The sequence below is a fragment of the Podarcis filfolensis genome, assembly GCF_964270895.1.
Source record: "Podarcis filfolensis genome assembly, chromosome: 1".
In the NCBI taxonomy this organism is placed as follows: Eukaryota; Metazoa; Chordata; class Lepidosauria; order Squamata; family Lacertidae; genus Podarcis; species Podarcis filfolensis.
In genome coordinates this window covers 14,816,238-14,838,094 of record NC_139604.1, presented here as the reverse complement: position 1 = coordinate 14,838,094, position 21,857 = coordinate 14,816,238, and the positions used below count along the sequence as shown (strand labels likewise).

At 42.9% G+C, this 21,857-nt stretch overlaps 2 long non-coding RNA genes across 2 annotated transcripts in view; one reads left to right on the top strand and one right to left on the bottom strand.

Moving 5' to 3' along the window:
- LOC310743573 overlaps positions 1–21,857 on the top strand; it is a 540,147-nt gene that overhangs the window by 68,609 nt on the left and 449,681 nt on the right. The window lies entirely within an intron of this gene.
- Positions 563–15,780, bottom strand: LOC310743556. Its single transcript, XR_014539096.1, has 3 exons — positions 15,693–15,780; positions 14,121–14,169; positions 563–2,094 (listed from the first exon to the last, which is right to left on the bottom strand). It is a non-coding gene; the product is annotated as an uncharacterized lncRNA (long non-coding RNA).

The window sequence follows — 21,857 nt, the reverse complement described above, 5'->3', positions numbered from 1 at the left end:
CTTTAGAAAAAGGTATTAAGAATAAGTTTTGATGTATAAAGATTGAGGTTTATGTTAAAATTGGTTAAGTAAAAGGATTTAAACATAATAAGGTAAAATTTGGGGATAGGAACTTGTTGAATTAAAAAATGAATTGGAATACAAGAAGGGGAGATGTGGGGAAGTCAAGGAAATATGTGATTGAAAGTTATATGTCTGTTTTTTGTTCTTTTTTGTTTTTTGTTTTTCTTTAAACTTTTTGAAAATCTCAACAAATATTTTATTAAAAAAAAAGGAATAATGTAATGGCTATATCATTTCACCACAGTGGGCAGGGAGATGAATAATGCAGTTATTGGCAGGAGATGAAATGCAGAGGAACAGAAAAAGATCTGCGTGTGACAAATGCAGACAAGAACGGAAAAAACCCCTTGCATCCTCATTCTGAAAAAGTGGTGGCATTCAACTAAGTTTTACAAAGAACAGACCCATTGAAATGAATGTACATGGTTACATTATGTACATTCATTTCAATGGGTCTAGTCTGTTTGAAACTTAGATGTTTCCAAAGGTCAAGATTTTTATCCTACACAAACTAAACCCTCTACTAGTTCAAATTAAGCTAAGTTTGCCATATTTCCAAAAGTGATAATCCAGACAAAAAGGTTGTTGAGCTTTCTTGGTGAAATCTCAACCCAAAAATGAGTTTTTAAGCTATTTTTAATGGAAATCGCCCAAATCTGCACTACCAACATGGCTGCCATGCATCCAGATTTTCCTGGACATTTCAGCAATTTCTGCCTGCACGCTGCTTAAGGAGGTTGAATACCGGCTATGTCCAGAAAATTCCAGACGTATGACAACCCTAAATTAAGCCAGAGCCTCTGCTTTAGGGAGAAAACCCTTCAACACAAGCCCAGACTGTAAATTTGAATTCCCAGACAGGGATGTCCTGGTTTAAGAAGACTGATTCAGAAACTGGCCTTGTTAGGTGGCCAAAATATTCCCATTCCAATTAAAAAATGCCTTTTTAAAAATTTCAGCATAGATATCTGAATTCTTTTGGATCTTCTTTCTTTTTTTAATGGTGGACTATTCTTTTGTAGAAAACTAAACAAGACGAGATGTGCTTTTCAACATAATTAGAATTTTGTTTCTCAGCCAGCGGATTCCTTAGCTGAATGTTGCCCTTCCTAACCAGGCTAATGAAATTGAATACAACGCTGGTTGGAAATAATTGTGGTTGGGTGTCGTGGAGCATGAAGTTGTTCAAAGAACAGCCGCTGAAGTCTAACTGCCACTACAATTGGTTTTAACAGAGAATCCTTTAACGAGGGCTGAGTATACCATGCAGAAATCCGTGAAGGGGGGGGGGGAGAGTAAAGTTACTGTAGCCAAGGGCAGCTGTAACATTTGGTGCATACATTACTGAACATACGACTTTGTTCAAGTAATTATGCTGCCATTCAATAAAAATGAGTAATTACCTAAGCAATAAATGTCATTTATATGCTTTTCCGTGTCGCACATCTGAATAAATTGGATTCATAAATTTGATTCCTTCTAATAGCATTCCCCCCCCCGCCATTCCAATTTTTAAGTCAACAATTTTTTTTTTTAAAGAAGCTAATAAAGTAGACTGGTTGACACCTTGAGGGGATAAATTTTATATCCTGTATTCACCACTTGCCAGAATTAAAGGCCTCACTTTTTAAAGTGTGTTACATAAATATTAACAAAACAACAGGGCCCTGAACAATTCGGAGAACAGCATGGTAGTCTTTAGACATTTAGTCACATTGCAAACATAAAACTAGGTGATAATTAAGTTATTATTCAGTATAGTTTTCGGTTGTTATTATAATAATAATAAAATACTATAAAGCTTTTTAAAGGATTAAGAAGAAAGCAGGGGTTTCAAAAACATGGCTTCCTTCCATATTCATGTTGAGTTCCTTTATGAAGTGCAGAGGGAATCCTTTCAGTCTCCCACTGTGTGTATCTTATGGATGATGGAAGCAGAAATTCCTCCTTCACACTTTTAAGAAGATCATGACGTTTGCTTGAATTTAATATCAGACTGGAAGTGTAGTGAATTTGGCCAGAACTCAAAGCCTGGAATGAAATGCATTGTTTTAGGGTATAACCTCGAGTATGGAGAAAACAGACTGAAGTATTTCTTTTCTTTCTCTTCCCTGCTGCCACTGCACTGGGGCAATTGTGGCTGTCCTGCCTGTTGACAGTGGAACGAGCACTTCCTAGTAATAATAATAATATTATTATAATAATTTATTATTTATACCCTGCCCATCCAGCTGGGTTTCCCCAGCCACTCTGGGTGGCTCCCAACAGATTAAAAACAGAATAAAACATCAAACATCAAAAACTTCCCTAAACAGGGCTGCCTTCAGATGCCTTCTAAAAGTCAGATAGTTGTTTATTTCCTTGACGTTCTACAGAGCGGGTGCCACCACCGAGAAGGCCCTCTGACTGGTTCTCTGTAACCTCACTTCTCGCAGGGAGGGAACCACCAGAAGGCCCTCGGAGCTGGACCTCAGTGTCCAGGCAGAACGATGGGGGTGGAGACGCTCACAGAAGCTCATTCCTACACTGCCACATATCATGGGTAGAAAACGTAGAATTAAGAGGCTCCTGAAGGCCACCTTGGTGAAATGTGTTGAGAATACTCTGACATTTTCCAAACTCGCTTCACTTTCCTCCTCCCATGAAGAATTCAAGACAGGATCAAGGTTATTCAGGACTCCTGAGCAAAGCTATAGCAGGACTGCGATTAACTTTCAAGTAGTTATATTATCCAGGCTACAGTCTAATGGTCAAAGGCAACTGCATTTTAGAAAAAGGACCTTGCTCCAAGTGTCAGATGAAAAATAAAGATGAACATAAAGATGAAAAATGGCAACATTTCTGGGCCGGAACCATGAAGCGATGTAGAGCTAGGCACTGACTAAAAGTTACCCTGGGGCTGATCAGCAGATCAGTATGCTTATGGGGTTATCGAAGGACCCAGGAGGGAGCAAGTGAGCAGCAGAGTGGGAAATGAATGTTCTATTTCAGTATACAAATCACCATCACCCTTCCGAATCTTGTAATAATTTCTAATGTCACAGAGGGACATAACAGCAGCCATCCATTGCATCCCCCGTGCAAGGGTATCAGGGGGTTGCTCGAGAGCAATCAGGCAAATGCCTTCCTGGTCGGCTGTAAAGCGCTGTTATTGGTGCCAAAGAAACCTTCACCATGCAGAGCGCCACTATTCCGTGGCTCGCTCATTCACTGGCAGAATCTGAGAGTGGGCAGTCCTTAAACCTTCCCCAGCAGAGTAGTTTCTTGACGCCCAGTCTGCGCTTCCCCTCTCTGCGCGGAAGCCTACTGTGCAAGGAGGGCGTGGGTAATGGAGGACCTCTCTCCTCCCTGCTTTGCCCAGGCATGGTGTCCTGGCACTGCCTCGCCTCCCCCGAGCCCTGCAGCTCCTCTCCGCTGGAGGCGTGGTTACTCTCCTCCGCTGAGGAGGTGCTGCTTCTTTGGGGGCTCTCTGTAATCCATCTGGCCTTTCCCCTCTCACCCCTGAGTCAATGGCAGTTCCCTGACACCCCGCAATCTGGACTCTTATATTTATATCAATGATTCACATAGCCCCTAGACTTCAAAAGGAATTGTTTTGGTGATATTTTGAGTTCTTTGGGTGAAACAGTGGTACCTCTGGTTGTGATCGGGATCCGTTCCGTAGCCCCGTTTGCAACATGAGCAGAATGCAACCCACGTCTGTGCATCTGCAGGTGTGCGGGTCGTGAGTCACCACTTCTGCGCATGCGCAATATGTCATTTTGAATGTTTGTGCCTGCATGAGCGGCAAAACCCGGAAGTAACCCTTTCCGGTACTTCCGGGTCGCCGCAGGACGCAACCTGAAAAGATTTAACCCAAAGCATCTTTAACCCGAGGTATGACTGTATCTTGGTTGTCAAACTTAATCTGTTCCAGGAGTCAGTTTGACTCCTGGAACTGTTCAGAAACCAAGGCATGGCTTCTGATTGGCTGCAGGAGCTTCCTGCACTCAAGCGGAAGCTGCAGAAGCTGCGGAAGCCGCGTTGGACGTTCGGCTTCCAAAGAACATTTGAAAACCGGAACACTTACTTCCGGGTTTTTGGCGTTCAGGAATCAAAACGTTCGAGAACCAAGGTACGACTGTGTTTTGTTTCTAGGTGTCCTATATAAGCTATTGCTGCCTTCTGTGGGATAATTTTCCAATAGGTTTGGCATAGCCTTGACTGCTTATTACGAAAGAAGAATGTTTATCCCTGATTCTGGGGCACAAATCCACACCCCCTGACTCCCATCCCTTTCAAAATCTTCTAAAACAGTATGTGTAGGGGGTGGCAGAGAAGGTAATGGGTCCGCACACCCCTCTGGCATTCGTGTATTTCAGTGATTCATTGAGACTCTGCTTTTTGGCTGTTTATCTCACAATTTATACCTGAAGGAGCGTCTCCAATCATTCAGCCCGGACACTGAGGTCCAGCTCAGAGGGCCTTCTGGCAATTCCCTCACTGTAAATAGTGAGGTTACAGAGAACCAGGCAGAGGGCCTTCTTGGTGGTGGCGCCTGCCCTGTGGAACGCCCTCCCATCAGATGTCTAGGAAATTAACAACTATCTGAATTTTAGAAGACATCTGAAGGCAGCCCTGTTTAGGGAATTTTTAATGTTCAATTTTTTGTCGTATTTTTAATATTCTGTTGCGAGCCGCCCAGAGTGGCTTGGGAAACCCAGCCAGATGGGTGGGGTATAAATAATAGATTATTATTATTATTATTATTATTATTATTATTATTATTATTAAATGCATGTCTGTTGAAAAGTGAGTGTCATTGAAGTGAATGGAGTTTTTTATATATATTTTTTTTGAAATTAATTGACATAAAATACAATAAGAAACAAACTAGTCTACAGAACAAGAATATTAAAATAAGCCAAAGGGGTTTAGAGGGCACCAATCCTATTCACACTTACCTGGGAGTCAGTCAATGGGTCTTACTTCTGAGTAGATGCACACAGCATTACACTGCTCATCTCTTAAATGTAGCCAATAATAGGCATTTATTGTGTATTTTGTCCATTTGCCAGAATAGCCTTGGCCTTCCCTAAACATGAAACAATGAAATAGCACCCCTGAGGATATATGTGAACGTTTATAGGGAGATTGTCATTTGAATTTGAAACACTTTCCCAGCACATTACATGCCACATTTAAAGAAAAATTAAGATTCCCAAGTCTCAAAAATCATATGAGGGGCAAGGAGGTTATTAACCTCATTTACGAAAGCTCCTTGAACAGTCGGTGGAAATGAGTGCAGTGCAATCACTGAAAGGAAGGGGAGGACTATATTTGAAGGGGTGTGTGGAAACAGGTACTCTGGAGAAGGGAGATAATTAGTTTCTTTTTCTTTTTTAAAGGAAGTAGAAGAGAATGTCTCTTTAAAGCCCAATGACTTTGAAAGGCAAAGAGTTTATTTGGAGGACACCAAAGCAGTGATCCTGGAAAAAGTGGACGGAATCCAGTTTTAAATTTCAATAATCTTACTAGGAGGTTAGGCATACACTTAAATAAATAAATAAATGTAAAGGACCCCTGGACAGTTAAGTCCAGTCAAAGGCGGCTATGGAGTTGTGGCGCTCATCTCACTTTCAGGCCGAGGGAGTCAGTGTTTGTCCACAGACAGCTTTTCCGGGTCATGTGGCCAGCATGACTAAACCACTTCTGGTGCAAAGGAACACCGTGATGGAAACCAGAGCGCGTGGAAACACTGTTTACCTTCCCGCTGCAGCGGTACCTATTTATCTACTTGCACCAGTGTGCTTTCAAACTGCTAGGTAGGCAGAAGCTGGGACAGAGCAACAGGAGCTCACCCTGTTGCGGGGATTTGAACCGCTGACCTTCTGATCGGCAAGCCCAAGAGGCTCAGCGGTTTAGACCACAGTGCCACCCACATCCCATTTGAAATAAATATGGTGTGCCATAAAATCTTCTGTAGTGTTGATTGGACTGCACAAATATGTCAATTTCAGATCCTGTATTTTTTTCTTGTTTTTCCAATCTTAAATTCTGTTCACCACCAGTCTGCATTTTATTTTTTAAAAAGAGTCATCACAAGCATTTGCCAGAGTTTTAGAATGTGTTTCTAACTTGCACAACTTTGTACGCAAAGTTGCATGTATTTTTGCAAGCAATTTCCCTTTATAATGCATGTTCTAAGGTTTTTACGAAAGTATGGAAATTTTATTCACTATTTACCCTAATATATCGATTTCTACACACATTTTTTGTTGGAAATGTATTTGGAGAAGTGGGAATTTCAAAGCTTAGCTGCATTTTGGGTCTGGTATTGTTTCAGTAAGTATGAGATAAGTTTTCTCTAAAACATGTGAAAATTTAGCAGTTAAGCAGTATATAAATTTAACAACAAGAGAACCAAACAAATTTCTCATCCCATCCCTACACATTTACTTGCCATTAAATATCAATGTTTGATGCAGCTTACTCCTATGTAAATGTACTTAGTCTGTACCCATAACAGCACAATCCTATATATATATATGTATCTATTCAGAAGTCAGTTCTGTTGAGTTCAGGTTAAGTGGGTATATGCGGAATTGGTGAACAACCAATGGTGGAAATCTAACACCCAACGTAAGTTGAACTTTATTATTTCCATAAACTAGAGACGATGATATCCACAGACAAATGCCAATCAAGGGATTGGTGCCACTGGACAGAATCACTACATGATCTAAAGGTAAAGGTAAAGGTACCCCTGACCGTTAGGTCCAGTCACGGACGACTCTGGGGTTGCGGTGCTCATCTCGCTTTACTGGCCGAGGGAGCCAGCGTACAGCTTCTGGGTCATGTGGCCAACATGACTAAGCCGCTTCTGGCAAACCAGAGCAGTGCACGGAAACGCCGTTTACCTTCCCACCAGAACGGTACCTATTTATCTACTTGCCTTTTGATGCTTTTGAACTGCTAGGTTGGCAAGAGCTCACCCCGTCGCGGGGACTCGAACCGCCGACCTTCTGATCAGCAAGCCCTAGGCTCTGTGGTTTAGACCACAGCACCACCCACGTTCCCCCAAACGGTCCATTTTAGAGCCAGTTACCTGCTGAATTTCTGGCCAGCCTTACTTAGATTCACTGTGATTGAGCTGCATTTTCAAGCTATGTCCTCCGCCCTTCTAGATGGACGATATAACAGGGTACCATGAAGACAGACTCTGTATATGTGGGCAACTGCACGTAGAATACATATTGCACTATTTATTATATTGTCCATGATACATTGGACCCAAGAAGCAATTACTCACCTTAGCATCCATACAGGAAAGATGTCTCTCCCCGGCAGAAAAGGTCCTATGGCTTCTTAGCAATGTAAAGTCACCCCTTTTGCTTTGGCGGCCAAAAAGATCAGAAAGAAGACCCAAGACAATATAGCAGTGAACTGTAAGGGAGATGCAGTGATCGAAATAGAGATCATTATTTGTGATCGTGACACCCCTTTTGCTTGCATTTATTTTTGATTCAGATTTGTCATGGCCGATGTCTACTACAATAATGTTATTAGGATTGGGTATGTGGGTGGCGCTGTGGGTTAAACCACAGAGCCTAGGACTTGCCGATCAGAAGGTTAGCGGTTCGAATCCCCATGACGGGGTGAGCTCCCATTGCTCGGTCCTGCTCCTGCCAACCTAGCAGTTCAAAAGCATGTAAAAGTGCAAGTAGATAAATAGGTACCGCTCCGGCGGAAAGGTAAATGGCATTTCCCTGAGCTGCTCTGGTTGCGCCAGAAGTGGCTTAGTCATGCTGGCCACATGACCCGCAAGCTGTACGCCGGCTCCTTTGGCCAATAAAGCGAGATGAGCACCGCAACCCCAGAGTTGGTCACGACTGGACCTAATGGTCAGGGGTCCCTTTACCTTTTATGCAATTGTAGCCTAGAAGGGCTCAAGTGAATCATGCCCATTGACTTTATGTTTGCATATCATGTAAAAAAGGGACGCGGGTGGCGCTGTGGGTAAAACCTCAGTGCCTAGGGCTTGCCGATCGTATGGTCAGCAGTTCGAATCCCCGCAGCGGGGTGAGCTCCCGTCTTTCGGTCCCAGCTCCTGCCCACCTAGCAGTTCGAAAGCACCCCTAAGTGCAAGTAGATAAATAGGTACCGCTTTATAGCGGGAAGGTAAACGGCGTTTCCGTGTGCTGCGCTGGTGCTGGCTCGCCAGAGCAGCTTCGTCACGCTGGCCACGTGACCAGGAAGTGTCTCCGGACAGCGCTGGCCCCCGGCCTCTTAAGTGAGATGGGCGCACAACCCTAGAGTCGGACACGACTGGCCCGTACGGGCAGGGGTACCTTTACCTTTACCTTTACTTTATCATGTAAAAAATGATGACATTTTTGGGCACACTCCAACTAAAGTGAATCATAGGTTTATCTCTCCCCAAAATGCCTTAATCCTGAAGCTTTTTGTTGTTGTTCTTTTAATGTGGCTGCATGGCAGGAGAAAGGTTCAGTGAATGGTTAAGTGAATGGTTAAGGATTTAATATCAAAAGATAGGTGTTTACACTATGGAAGGAAATAGCCAGCCAGGGAGATCACACGAGAGTTCATGCCATATTATCCACCTCTGCAGATGTTTCCACCCGAGTTTTGGGTACCCAAGGAAAAGTTCGCCCTCTGTATAATTAAAAAATGTTTTGCAAAATCAACATTAAAAAGCAATAAAAATGAAGGGAAAGGTGTTTAATCAAAGTAATCACCCACAAGAGAGCGATCAGGAAACTTGTATCAAGCCAGGCAGGGTTCTTTAAACCATTTGATACAGATGCATAATCTGACAGTTATTCACAATGAGCATTTAGCTTCGCGATGGCCAGGTGTGGTTGTTTTACTGAGGTGGGAGAATCAGGAGACAAAAATCTCTTGCTCCGCTTTAGAAAAAGGGGATAATCCCTATGTATGTACACTTTCCTGCTGGCCTGGGACTGTGTGCTTCTGAATGTACAGGAGAGCTCAACTCAGACCCTCCAAGTGTCCCTATTTTCCAGGGACAGTCCCAGATTTGCAGAAGCCATCCCAGTTTCTGATTTGACCCCACAATGTCCTGCTTTCCCTTAGGACATCCCTATTTTCACCAGAAAAATGTTGGAGGGTATGGAGTTATGCGACCCCACAGCCAAGGAAATAAGTAACTACACAAACTATAGAAGTCATCTGAAGGCAGCCCTGTATAGGGAAGGTTTCTTTTAATAAAAAACATTTTATGTTTTATTATGTTTTTTGAGAAATGTTGGGTGGCATTCTGGGGAAGCATCAATAGGATGAAACTACCACTTGCTGCCAGACTCATTCAAGCAGGCAACTGAAACTTTAAAAGTGGGTGGACTGAGCTTACAGGGGGCTGTAAGACTTGAGAAAGGAATTGATCAAAAGTCATAGCTAGTAAAATATAACAAGCAAGGAAAACTCCAGGGGCAGAGAGCAAGCTCTTACAGTCATACCTTGTAAGTTGAATGGAATCTGTTCTGGAAGTCCATTCGACTTCCAAAACGTTCAAAAACCAAATTGCAGCTTCTGATTGGCTGCAGGAAGATCCTGCAGCCAATCAGAAGCCACGGAAGCCCCGCCGGACATTCGGGTTCCAAAAGAATGTTTGCAGACAGGAACAATCGCTTCCGGGTTTGTGGCGTTCAGGAGCCAAAACATTCGCGTTCCAGGGGGTTCTGGATCCAACGTATGACTGCATAGGCAAGCTCCCTCCAATCTAATAGCCAAAACAGGCCACATGGTCAGGAGCAACTGCTTCCTTCTTTCAGAAGAAAGCTACAAGAGACTTCTTCATTGGTATGGAGTGACCCCAGTTCCAGCTAATGGGTTGGGAGAGACCTGATAAAAGCTAGTTGCATTTTCATTGCAAATCATTACTCAAATCAATTCAGCTGTATGTGTTTGTGAGACAGAGAGAGAGAGAGAGAGAGAGAGAGAGAGAGAATAAAAGAATGACGGAGAACAGAAACAATTGTGTATCATTTCATGGAACTTTTAGTTGAATCTAAATTATTAGACTGGAAAAACTATGTGTTATTTTTCTCCCCCTTGAATTTATGCATAGTTAAACAGCCTTTCAGATATGGGGGGGGGGGGAGAGACTTTCTTTCTTTTTGCTTCATCTAACGTTCCCATCAGAATCCTTTGAAAATGCAGCCTTGATAAAACTAAAGGAAAAAAGCAGGGAGGGAACCTCACAATTCCGTACAAATAGTTGCAAGCTGTGTGACGCCTGCTTTTTATCTGCATGGTGCCTGAAGATCAGAAGATTACTCCTAATTAGTGAATAAGTTAAACCATAAAATATACTGCACCGAAGGTTCACACTGCCTTAATTGTACGCCTGAAAACTTCCTTGTTTTTTTCAAGTACTTTCATATTAGAAGTTGACTGTTTTTATGTATCTTCAGTGTTGATCACCTTGAGATGGTTGTTTAGAAGGCAATGAATAAATCAACGAAGAGGAAGGGAAAAGGAAAACAGAAAATGTATTTGTGAAAAGCACTCTACTTTTGGATCATCCCACCCGATTACTGCTTTTACATATAGGTCCTGCAAGATCTCTCTCATGACACAGGAGAAGCAGAGGGCAAGATAGCAGACCCTCCAAGTGTCCCTATTTTCCAGGGATGTCCCTGATTTAGAGAAGCCATCATGGTTTCTGATTTGATCGTGGAATGTCCCACTTTTCCTTGTTGTTGTTGTTTAGTTGTTTAGTCTTATCCGACTCTTCGTGACCCCATAGACCAGAGCACGCCAGGCCCTCCTGTCTTCCACTGCCTCCTGCAGTTTGGTCAAACTCATGCTGGTAGCTTCGCACTTGATCTTAGCCAAAAGGCCGAGAAGCGATGGTAGCTTCGAGAACACTGTCCAACCATCTCGTCCTCTGTCGCCCCCTTCTCCTTTAATTCACACAGAAATGAAAACATGACAGTTACACATGGTTGCTGCACTGCCTCACTGATGGCTCGGATGCAGAGGTGAGCATGCCAAAAAGAGGGTGCCATGGCAACAGCTGGTCTAGGTGGATGGGCCTATACTCATGGCTCCAGCATAAAAGGTTGGGCAGCAGGCCCCACAGGGAATGGAGAATAGGTTCAGAACACTACAGTGGCTGCGTCTGCTTGAAGCAAATGAGAGAAGAAGAAGAAGCAGAAGCAGAAGCAGAAGCAGAAGCAGAAGCAGAAGAAGAAGAAGAAGAAGAAGAAGAAGAAGAGGAGGAGTTTGGATTTGATATCCCGCTTTATCACTACCCGAAGGAGTCTCAAAGTGGCTAACATTCTCCTTTCCCTTCCTCCCCCACAACAAACACTCTGTGAGGTGAGTGGGGCTGAGAGACTTCAGAGAAGTGTGACTAGCCCAAGGTCACTCAGCAGCTGCATGTGGAAGAGCGGGGAATCGAACCTGGTTCACCAGATTACGAGACTACAGCTCTTAATCACTACACCATGCTGGCTCTCAGAAGGAAGAGGTGCAGCAAGAGAGAGACAGCACGTTAGGGAGACCAGTGCGGAAAAAGTCACATGAGAGAAGCTCAGAAAGGAAAACTGTTAGGTACCCTTCAGCCTTACCCTGAGGGAACCAAGTTCAGTGGTACCTTGGTTCTTGAACTTAATCCATTCTGAAGAATATTTATTGCTCAGATAAGCCTTGGCGTCCAGCCCGCTTCGGCTGTGCAGTTACCGGCCAGGCCTCCGGACTTCAAAGGCCACATTCCAAAGGCTCTGAGCAAACGCAGAGATGAGCAGCGGTAAGAGAAAGCTGGAAACTCAAGTGCTTTCTTCAGTGTGCTTAAATAAAGTCCACTCAGAATCTTAGCAGCTAAAAGCAGTTTTTATTTACAGCAGACTATCCATTGTCTATCACAGCGAACAGCGTCGTGAAAACACGTCCTCTCGCCTCAAAACCGAAAGTAGAGAAAAAGAACAAAGGCTGGAGACTCTCGGAAATGACGAATAATCTCCCCCCTCCCCTTAGTAGGCAGGGCGTACACTCTGAGCTGTTTAACCCTGTAAGCTCAGGTTCTCCTCACACGTTCAACTCCTGAAACTGTTCACAAACCAAGGCGCAACTTCCTATGGGCTGCAGGAGCTTCCTGCACTCAAGCGGAAGCTGCGCCGGATGTTCGGCTTCCAAAAAACATTCCCAAACTGGAACACTTACTTCTGGGTTACCGGCGTTCAGGAGCCAAAACTTGCGAGTACCAAGACATTCGAGAATCAAGGTAAGACTGTAGCTGGATTCCAAGGGCTTAACCTTTTTAATAAACAAATTGGTTATATCGAAAGATGTGCATGGATAACAAAGATACATATAATGTCTCTGTTTTCAATTCATAGAGTCGGTTACATTCGATCTGAGACACCGCTGTCATAGGCATTGTAAGGTTGGGGGAGAGAGAGAAGTGGGGAGAAGTGAGGGCCTTTACTTTCTAGCTTCATAGCAGGGGACTATAGGGGGCGTAGAAGCTGGACTTGAATCTCCCTAACCAACAGTTAGGGTTGCATGCACATATCCCTTTTTAAATTCCCATCAGTCAACGAGATGTGGATTCAGATTTCCCCTTCCTTGAACTACATTCATATCAACGAATGTCACTGGGAAAGATGGAGGAAGCAAAGGACTGTATCCAGAGCTTTTTTTCCAGCCAGAACTGGCTGGAATTCAGTTCTCTCATGTGGGTGCCATTGCCATTGCCCCTGAAGGACCAGGTGCGCAGCCTGGGAGTCATTCTGGACTCACAGCTGTCCATGGAGGCACAGGTCAATTCTGTGTCCAGGGCAGCTGTTTATCAGCTCCACCTAGTACGCAGGCTGAGACCCTACCTGCCCGCGGACTGTCTCGCCAGAGTGGTGCATGCTCTGGTTATCTCTCGCTTGGACTACTGCAATGTGCTCTATTTGGGGCTACGTTTGAAGGTGACCCAGAAACTACAACTAATCCAGAATGTGGCAGCTGGACTGGTGACTGGGAGCGGCTGCCGAGACCATATAACACCGGTCTTGAAAGACCTACACTGGCTCCCAGTACGTTTCCGAGCACAATTCACTGTTGGTGCTGACCTTTAAAGCCCTAAATGGCCTCGGTCCAGTATACCTGAAGGAGCGTTTCCACCTCCATCGTTCTGCCCGGACACTGAGGTCCAGCGCCAAGGGCCTTCTGGCGGTCCCCTCACTGCGAGAAGCCAAGTTACAGGGAACCAGGCAGAGGGCCTTCTCGGTAGTGGCACCCGCCCTGTGGAACGCCCTCCCACCAGTTGTCAAAGAGAAAAATAACTACCAAACTTTTAGAAGCCATCTAAAGGCAGCCCTGTTTAGGGAAGCTTTTAATGTTTAATAGGTTATTGTATTTTAGTGTTTTGTTGGAAGCCGCCCAGAGTGGCTGGGGGGACCCAGCCAGATGGGCGGGGTATAAATAATAAATTATTATTATTATTATTATTATTATTATTATTATTATTATTATTATTATTACAAGAGAACAAGAGGGTGCTCCTGGTGAGTTTTGGCACCTCTTTTCCTAGGAAAATAGCACTAACTGTATCCAAAGTAATCTAAGTAACTGCTTGTGCAAGTAGAATTTCTTGTGTCCTCCTTCCCCCCTGCACTCTATAAAACTGTTCTGGGGGTTCCTCAACCCCCCAAAAGAAATTTGGAGATGGTGCGGGGGAAGGAGGAGAAAAAATCCACCCAACTACCAGCAAAAGTCAGCAATCTTATATGAGAACAAGTTCCATTGAACTCAGTGAGGCTTACCTCTGAGTAAGATTGCCTTGCTTAGGGAGTCATTTGCTATTCTACTTTTTATAATGAAGCTACATGAGTTGAGCTCTGCAAAGAAACTAACAAGCATCTAAATGAAGGCAAGGTGATTCATAAAGACTCAGTCAAGTCGCAAGTACAAAATAGATTCCTGAGTGTTTTTATAGCTGGTTGAAATTATGCAAGTTTATTCTGTAAGCAAAGTGATCATTTGTCTCCAGGATGTTACAGCCTGATCTGGAGAAAAAGGAAAAGGTAAACAACTCCCACCTGTTTTGCCACAGAAATTGTCTCTTACGGATAATTTCCACTCCCTGCCCTGAAAAAAGAATAACAATCTTCCTTACTGAACGCTTAATGTGAATGAAAGGATTAAATAATAATCACCAGGGGAGAAACTAATCTATCAAATCATTAGCAGGAAGGTGAAGCGACTAACCTATAAGCAAAGTAAAATAATGAAATGTAAACACAAGCTGGAAAAAAAATGCTGGTTTTACACTGAGTTTAACACTGAGAGACACTTTTTGAGAAATGTTTTACAGAAGAAGCACCCCACTTTCATTCTTTTTTGGGCTCAGGGAAGACTGCAAAATTGATCAAATGTACTTGCCCATTTAGAGTGAGGGCACGGAGCATTATCTTATAAACTGGCTTTGCAATATTGTCAGAAGGTTGACTCTGATTGGCTACATAGCACAGTGTTATCATCAAACTCTGTGATCCCTGGTTGGCTGGGATCTCGTGCACCCAGAAAGAGAAGCCAGAAGCCATGGTTTCATTGAAAAACCAGTTAACAGCCAGCAAAAATGACAAGCACATTTTTCTCACTGAAAATGTTCTATGGCAGTTATGTGAATGGATAAAACTATGGAACGAAAGGTTAAAATTTACGGCCTGTACTGCGTTAAAAGAAAATGTTATGAAAATGGCATATAGATGGTATATAACACCAGTGAAGTTAGCAAGAATGTATAAAGTGTGTAATAAATGTTGGAAATGTAAAGAAAAGGAAGGGACTTTTTATCATATGTGGTGGGAGTGTAAGAAGGTGAAAGGCTTCTGGGAAATGATATATAACGAATTGAAAAAAATGTTGAAATATACATTTGTTAAGAAACCGGAGGCACTTTTGTTAGGAATGGTAGGAAATGAAATAAACAGAAAAGATTATAAGCTTTTTTTATACGCAGTAACAGCAGCAAGGATACTGCTAGCCCAAAAATGGAAACAAGAAGAATTACCATCGATGGAAGAATGGAGAATGAAGTTAATGGAATACGCAGAACTTGATAAACTAACAGGAAGGATCCGAGGCCTATGAGACCACAGATTCACTGAAGACTGGAGTAAATTTGTAGACTATTTGAAAAGTATTTGCGATGAACAATTAACGTTTGTAGGTTTGCAAGAGGCTCTGTGAAAATAATATTAGAAATATTGTAAAAAAGGGAATAAGAGGGAGGTTTTTAATAAAAGGCAATATTAGATTAAGAAATGCGGAAGAAGGACTAAAACGGAGGATTTGCAGAAGAGCTGAGGGAACTCCAAAAAATGTATTTGTGAGAAATCGTGTTATGTGTTTTTATATTTTTGTATTGTAAAATGAATAAAAAATAATTCAAAAAAAAAAGAAGAAAATGTTCTATGGCAGCCTAGGAGAAAATGTATCTGAATAGAATAGAGATAATCAGTTTGTAACAAGCAACTGATAGATCTAATGGCTAGTCGGTTTATAACAAGCTTGTGATGTGGTTTTTGCAAAAGAAAGAAAAATGATAGATGCTTTCCCCACCCACCCACACATATACATCTACACAAACTCTGCGTGGCTGTACCTACATAAAATGTCCAGGAATGATGGAAGTTGTAGCTGAGCAATTTCTGAAGGCAGAAATATTCCCTACACCTGCCCTATTGTCAGGCTCTGGGCAGAGGAGGAATGGTGGAGACCGCCTCTCCATCCTGACCCTTCCAGGGAGGATGAAGAGGAAGACAGCATAGATTTACAACAGGGGGTGGGGGGAGGTCACAGCTCAGAGGCAGATGAGGGGGGCAGTTGTGAAAAAATGGGAGAGGAGGCAGAGCCGGAGCAGGAAAGCATTCCAGACCCACCATCTCCCAGAACCCGGCGAGCCTTAAAAGTAGGAGAGCAAAGAGCTTGGAGACAGATGGCGCTAAGCCGAAACCGTAAAGGGAGTGGTGCTGTTGACGAATGAGGAGGTGGGAGAAAGGGGGTTGGAGATTTCCTTGGGACAATGTCATTATTCAGAGATTCAGGGGGCTAGCCGTGTTGATCTGTCACAGTCATAATAAATAACAAGATGAAAGATGAAAAAATATTTTTAAATAATTCCAGTGGTACCTTAAAGATCAACTAAATCTAAGCTTTCAAGGTATGAGCTTTCATGTGTAATACACACTTTGTCAGATACTCTGAAGCAGAGGTCGCTTCAACCTTATAACTGTTCATGACTGTTATGGCAGTTGGTTCCACAGGGAAGGGGAAGGGATTTTTAAACGGATAGATGACCAAAATTAGTTTTAGTATGTATAAGGGGACATGACTCCAATATCTCTATTCAGACCAGGTCTCTCCATAGTTTTTAGTTTTAAGAATTTTAGTTTTAATAAATACCAAACTAAAAACTATGGAGAGATCTTGTCTGAATAGAGATATTGGAGTCATGTCCCATACATACTGAAGCTAATTTGTGGAACCAACTGCCATAACGGTCATCAACAGTTATAAGGCTGAAGCGGCCTCTGCTTCAGAGTATCTGACAAAGTGTGTATTACACACGAAAGCTCATACCTTGAAAGCTTATATTTAGTTGCTCTTTAAGGTGCCACTGGAATTATTTAAAAATATTTGTTCATCTTTCATCTTGTTATATATTATGATTATTCAGAGAGGCTGCATTCCCAATCCTCTCTCTGTGAATATTTAAGAAAAGCAGATGGTAAGGACTTTTCCTTGTCTTGTCCATTTCTCACAACCTGCTGTGGGGGTTGGTTTCTCAACCGCCTGACACCTATATGCATAAGGACAACTATAATTTTGTAGTGCAGATATTGGTAATAACATAAGGCAAGACTGCTGGATGAAGCCAATGAATAGTAGCTGTTGGTGGCCTTCTGGTCCATGATTTTGTCTAATCCACTTTGAAAAATCCGCTTTGAAAGCCATCCCTGTTGGTAACTATCACTGATTCCTTCCTTTCATAGTTTAACCATACAGTGCCTGAAGAAGTATTTCCTTTTATCTACCCTGTGACATAGCCATTCATGTTACACAGGAGACCTAACAAAGCAGGGGAAACCTGAAGAGTAATTTAGTAATTTGTTTCTCTCTCAGCAAGGACAAAAGGTAAACCTTACAGGCCTCACACTTACAGCAGTCGCCCTCAGAGGACAAATTGGGAAACCAGAGTGATAAATGTAGATGTTCACCTCTTGAAACACCCCACATTTCTCTCACTGCAAAGGAAATGTGCCAACGGTAAGGAAACAAGAGCCTTAAAAAAAACACAAAACTGTATAGTAATCGCCTGTGAAAATTAACTAATAAAAAGGGATATTTGCAAAGTCTGAAGCTCAATTCACATATTCTTTCATTTCTTCCTTGTTTTTAATGGCATGTCAGAAGTAAATTAAATTTACATTTGTGGAAGCCCAGGGGTTCCTCACAGTCAAAGGAAAGCAAATGAGTACTTGATAACCTCACTTACTTACTGAATGGCAGGCGACTGTGAAACACATTAGCCAGCTGCCATGATGGCTATTCCCTCCAGGAAAAAATGTGCATCAGATTCTGTATAGATAGATATGCAAGGAGGTATTGTCTTCAAGACAATAATCATGCTTACTGACATGAAACCATCACCAATTTTTGCAGATTCACGAGGGGAACACAAACGTAGCTATTGTCAGTGCTTAGATGGCCGAATTGTTGCTACCTGGCCAGTTTGAAATGTCATTGTGTGATAGTGCAGGGCTGCTAAGTGCAGCGATGGCCAGAATAGATATATGGAGAGTGGACCTGAGTGAAGCCTGCTGCCCTCAGGTCCGCTCACCAAGCCATGCCCCTTAGGCCGCCACAGATTGGCCAGTTTGAATGAGCTGGACTGGCGGGAACCCATGAGCCTCTGCAGCAGCCGAGGAGACGCGACAATGGCCTGGAAAATGGTATAGCGCAGTGGAGCATTGTGGAAGAAGAGGAAGAGGAGGAGGAGGAGTTTGGATTTGATATCCCGCTTTATCACTACCCTAAGGAGTCTCAAAGCGGCTAACAATCTCCTTTCCCCTCCTCCCCCACAACAAACACTCTGTGAGGTGAGTGAGGCTGAGACACTTCAGAGAAATGTGACTAGACCAAGGTCACCCAGCAGCTGCATGTGGAGGAGTGGAGATGCGAATCCGGTTCCCCAGATTATGAGTCCACCGCTCTTAACCACTACACCACACTGGCATTGTGAAGTCCAGTAAGTGGTCATTGCGGTATTTTAATGACAAGTGCAAGTATTATGTGCCATCAAACATAACTAGCGTTCCAATGAATGCTTTTCTCTCTCTTTTTGTTTTGCTGTATTTTTTAATTTTATTTTTATTACTTTTTTACTAAAGTCTTTCAACTCACAGCAACACCATACAGGTAAATAACGAAATATCCCACCCCACCCAAGAAACTGGTGCTTAGGCAATAACTGTCAAATAGCATATGTTCTTATCCCAAATATTTCTTTTTTCTTTAATAAAGTTTGTATTGAAGATTTCCTTGTGTTGCAAAATAAACAAAGTATATATAGTGCCTCCACTTTCAGTTTATCAAGTCTTTTTTTCACAGTATCTGTTAATGTTCAGTGTGAGACATTTAATGTCATGGACATCTTACGGTTGGGGAGAAAGGAGGGAACGGAAGAGGGGGAAGAGATGGGGTATTGTTCTATACTTCTATTGCAAAGTGTTAGTGTGGGGATTTGTGTCAGCATCACGTGGGTAGACCCTTTATTTATATATTTACTTATCTTGATTGGCATTTGCGAGGGGTCGGAGCGTCCAATGCTCTGTGGGTTGTGTTCAGCTGGTTGCCAGTGTGGCTTGTGTGTGTGTGTGTGTGTGTGCATGCGCATGCGCATGCACGGGGTGTTGTTGTTGGGCCAGGTTAGCCATATTTCCCTGACATTTCCGACATTGCACGTACTTCCATGTCAAAGCAAGGAATTAAAAATGGACCGAACATGACAGTTCTATTTTGCACACCTCATTATGGAAAACTGGAGTGGGTGCTGTAAGATAGGTTCCACTTCCAAAGATGGGTGTAATTGGGAACATTTCACGCTGCAGTAATTGGCCAGCCGTGGACCATGCCAGAAATGGCAGTGGGTAGGATCAGAGATACTTCCCTCTCTTTGTTGTCCACCCCTCCTTTCCCTGCAAGAAATGGTATCAACCAGGTTCATCCATCCAATAGTGCTAGATTTAGGGCAGTGTGGGCAGTTCTCCCTCATGGGGTGTCAAGCCAAGGGGGTGCAAATTAATTGAGAAGATCCATCACTGAGAAGATTCCTTTGGAGGCACCAAATTTTAACTCAGGGTGACATACAGTGGTACCTCTGGTTGTGAACGGGATCTGTTCCAGAGGCCCGTTCACAACCTGAAAAGAACACAACCCACATCTGCGCACGCGCAGGTCGCGTTTCGCTGCTTCTGCGCATGTGTGTGACTTCATTTTGCGCATCTGCGCATGCACGAGTGGCAAAACCTGCGGGATGCAACCTGAAAATGCTCAACCTGAAGCAAACATAACATGAGGTATGACTGTACTACCAAAGATTACCAAAGTTCGTATACCCCGTTGCCTCTGCTGCTAATGAGTCCCAGTTCTCCATTCTGACACTTGCTCCCTCTTCCTCACCTAACAGGTGAGAATATGTGGAAGGAGTCATTCTTCATTTCTCAGCTGGGAAAGGAATAATTTAATAAATAGGAGGGTTAAATAAATAAAGCTGGGGTAATAGGGATCTGCTGGATTATCATTGATTATTGTTTTCTCTTCTAGGGTGGTTAGTTTTGTGAGCGTTCTTGTTCATTGAGTCAAATTAATTTTTCTCTCTGTCCTTTTTCAAAATCGAATATGAATCTCATTCTTTTATTTGCTTCTCATTTTCCCAAGTAGCGTAACAGCCTACTTGTCTTATGGCGAAGTGCTGTAGTCTCTGCCGTTTTGACAAAGTGATAATCTTGGCAAGCTTCGAGTTGCAAGCGGCTGATGCAGAAAGCTCAGTTTGAACCTTGTTCTTTATCTCCTCCCAATGTGCAAGGATGGAAATCTTTCATTTTCTGAAAAGTATGCTTCATTCCCACCAGGTCCCCGAGGGGCTATTTTACTGACACTTGCCTTACAGTAAAAAACGTAACTTTTTCCTTGGCAATTTAAACAGGTGCCAATGGCAGTATATATCTTAGGAGACGGCTCACAATGTTGGTTCAGTCTCTTTCAACAGGGCGTCATAGTGAATGATGTGCCAGGGCTCCTAGTCATTTAAAGACCTGTGGATGTCATCCACTTTAGAGATACCACCCAGCAGATGTTAGTCACAACTGAAACTGACTGAAATTGACAGCACTGAGTTACCAGAACTTGGAACTAAGTCCTCTGCCATTGCTTTCAACGAGACTCACATTGCAGTCTTAACCCCATCTACTCAGAAGTGAGCCCTATTGAATTCAATGGGGCTTACACTCAGATATGTGGGATTAGGGTTGCAGCAAAGACATCCCACTCACAACGCCATGTGACATTGTGAAGTCGCCGCTGGTTATTGAGGGTGCTGAGCCCCCTCTTTGAAAACTTTGGGGGGACCAAGGTGCCTTCACCCCCAGGACCCGATGCAACCGCTCCACATAGTACACATAGAGAATAAAGAAGCCTAGAAAACCCAAAATAAATAGACGTGCTGAATTTTTCAGTTTTCAAATTCCAAAAATGAGGGGTGCTAAAAAGTTGTGACATCACTGGGAAATTGAAAAGGTAGTTTGGTTAACTGAATATAATTTGGTTTTGATTGGTGAGTGTGCAAAATGTGTGTAAAATTACGTAGAATTAATTAAAAATGATTGTCAAGTACTTGCAGTTATATTATATTATTATTATTATTATTATTATTATTATTATTATTATTATTTAGGATTATCTGACATTTTCAGAAGGTAGAATTAAAATCCTTTGGTTCTTCATCAGACGTAGACTTACCAAGCTAAATGTTCTCCAATCACAAAAAACTAGCAGATTTGAGTCCCTGACACCCAAAATTATATTTTTAAGACCCCTCAGTGAAGACATCTGCAAAAAATAAGCTTCACCCCTAAAATGGCAACCCCAGTGTATCCAACCAAGATGTCTAATGTGTCACAGAACAGTAAACCCTGCTTGAAATTCTACGCCCGCACTGATTGAATTAGGCTGGAACGATATCAGTTTTTATTAAACCCGCCCACCCCTGCTGTTGTCTTCTGACTTCGGCAGTCTCCCCAAAACATCACCTCGCTATGCTCCATGTGAACGTTTAATATAACCCAGCGGTGGGCAGCCTTTCATTTTTCTGCTCTTCCCGTTTCCTTCGGTGGCGTGATGCAGATTGATTTGCCCTGCTCCTCTGGCCAGTCCCTTGCTCCCCATTTGCCTGTTGACAGGTTTTTATGAAGGACAGTAAGTTCACAGTTGCCAGCCTCTTTTATGAGTTCATCTGTAACGCCGCGCCATGTGTGCCCTCCCTGTTGTGAGCTTGTTTACTGCAGTTTCAGACTCTGCCAGGGAAAAAAAGGTGAAGGTTATTTTATGGTTGTGCAGATGATTGCCTCACACTTGGTACTGTCTATAATGTCCCTTGATCCCCCTTATAGCTTTCTGAAATATTCTTATCCTGTGGTTCTTGATGTCTTCCTGTGCTGTTAGCACTTAGCCATCTGCCGCTTTGCTTTTTTTTTACTTCTGCAGTAGGGAAT